The 2,384-nt window shown below is 37.4% G+C and overlaps 1 non-coding gene across 1 annotated transcript; it reads right to left on the bottom strand.

Annotated features, from left to right (window-relative positions):
• Positions 1–1,745: 1,745 nt before the first annotated feature.
• Positions 1,746–1,818, bottom strand: trnaf-gaa. The gene has a single exon. It is a non-coding gene; the product is annotated as a tRNA-Phe (tRNA).
• Between the last annotated feature and the right edge of the window lie 566 nt (positions 1,819–2,384).

Here is a 2,384-nt window from a genome sequence, read left to right as displayed (position 1 = left end):
CATGTCATAGTTCAAAGTCTGATTAATGAAAGAAAATTCCTGTACATGTAAGATAATTACTGAACGAGCACAATAAATCCAATGCCTTGCAAAAGTGTTAACACCCCTTGAACATTTCCACATTTTATCATGTTATAGCCAGAAACTTAAATGTTGTCTTAGTTAGATCTTATGTGATAACAACAATACAAAGTAGTGAATAATTGTGAGGTGGAAGGCAAATAAAAGATTTTACTTACAAAAGAATATCTGAAAAATGCGATATGCATTTGTCTTCAGCCCCCCAAAGTGAACACTTTATAGAAACACCTTTCGGTGCAATCCATTGTTTGTTCCAACATAGTCACACTGAATGGACCGGATCCGTAAGCATCAATTCTCAAGTCTTGTCACAGATTCTCAATTGGATTAAGTGTGGACTTTGTATAGGCCATTATAACGCATGAGTATGCTTTGATCTAAGCCATTCCATAGTAGGTCACAGCTGTATGTTTAAGAGTGTTGTCCTGCTGGATGGAGAAGCCCGGTCCCATTCTGAAATCTCTTGCACTTTTTCAACGGTTTTCTTCAAGTATTACCCTGTACTTAGCTTGACCTATCTTGACCAGGTTTCCTGTCCTTTCCAAAGAAAAACATCCCAACAGCATGATGCAGCCACCACCGTGGCAACTAGATGCATTACATTTTTTAGGGGTATCAGAGTAAAAAAGAGTAAAGAATACAAATAAGCCCACACTTTCTGGTGTAATTTTCAAGTTTTTAAAACTTAGAAAAATTTTCCATACATCTTACAGCTATTCACTACTTTCTGTTGGTTTATCACATGAAATACCAAGAAAATATATATATAAAAGTTTCCACAAAGGGAAAATAAATGTTGTAACTCATATTATACAGGTTACTTAAAAGGGTTGTAAATTCAGATGACTGCGAGCAGGAAGGATTTTGTGCAGCAGTCAGTAGTGCAACAGATTTAAAGAAGTCTCAGATTGAAAACACCTCATTGTTTTTCTTTTTTTTTTACACTTTACTTTGAAAGCAAGCTTATTTTAGATGTTGCAGGGTTTTTTTTTGTGTACTAATATCTGTCATTACAACAGGTTTGCTATTTGAAGCCCAGTTTAGCTAATTCAAATGTCTCAACTTAGTTGGTAGTCATTTCACCTGTCATTTAAAATTCATACATTTTTCCATGTATGAGTAAAATGCTGAATGGTGGAGAACTTTGCATCATTTCCATCTCCTCATGTGAATTGAGGCACTTTCCCTCTGGTTCATTATCTATGCACTGCTGAATAGGACATCCCCACAGAGAGAGCCGTTTGGCCATTCATTCAGGTTTCAATAGCAATGACGCAAATCCCTGACCTGTGCGGTGGGCAGTGGCCCAGGCATGTTCTCTTGGACTGAGTCCCTGCTGCCTCAACACACCAACAGCCTGGAACTCACACAAGCCAGAACAGCTGAGGCACAGTTGGTACCCCCAATGAGCCGTGAGAGCCCCAGCCAACATCATGCAGTCCGTCTGAGGCTCACCTGGCACAATGTTCCCTGATCATGTAACATATGTAGCATATTGTTCATGTTCTAATTTTGTGCTCAAGTTCCCTGGTAAAATCAAATATTAAAGACATGTAATAATTAAAGTCAAGAGACAGCTGCAGTGTTATTTTGGAAACATGACTACATGTATATATAGTAAACAGAACGCACACAGAAAAAGCTTCACCGTGAGTACGAAGCCTTGCCGAAACCCGGGATCGAACCAGGGACCTTTAGATCTTCAGTCTAACGCTCTCCCAACTGAGCTATTTCGGCGTATGATGACGCGCTGGAATGCGGAAATACGTCTTCCTCAACTGCGATCGTGATAGACCGTAATACTTTTATTAAAGACATTTAAAAATATTTTTACACTTACACAAAAAATATGCCTGAAATTTAAAATGCGTATCAATCTTTATTTATGGCAGGAAGGATTTTTTTCCTCACAGTATGTGCGACAAAGTTTACATTTTGATACAATATTAATGAAAGAGCAGTAATTTAAAGAACAGTTAAAATATCCGCATTAAACCTTTCGTTGACTTTGAATTACAATAAAACGTTTCTGTAATGTGTCAAAGTTCCCAGCAGAGGGCGACCAAACATAAACCTTTGGTGATCAGCTGAAAACATTTTTTTATCTATACTGATCCCCCTTTGTGAATTGTGTTTTTGAATAGAGTTAGAATTCTCTGAATTACACAGACTAGAGCTATATTTGAATTTGTTGCATTAAAAGAAAATTGCAAGAGATCGATGAATGACTAAACCATTTAACACAAATCTGTAGCATGGGTTGATTGGTCTTGAGTGTTAGTAGTTTCTGTAGTAAGATGATA

Source organism: Girardinichthys multiradiatus, chromosome 20 (genome assembly GCF_021462225.1).
Source record: "Girardinichthys multiradiatus isolate DD_20200921_A chromosome 20, DD_fGirMul_XY1, whole genome shotgun sequence".
Lineage (NCBI taxonomy): Eukaryota > Metazoa > Chordata > Actinopteri > Cyprinodontiformes > Goodeidae > Girardinichthys > Girardinichthys multiradiatus.
The sequence above is the reverse complement of the archived record's forward strand: the minus strand, read 5'-3'. Positions and strand labels throughout refer to the sequence as shown.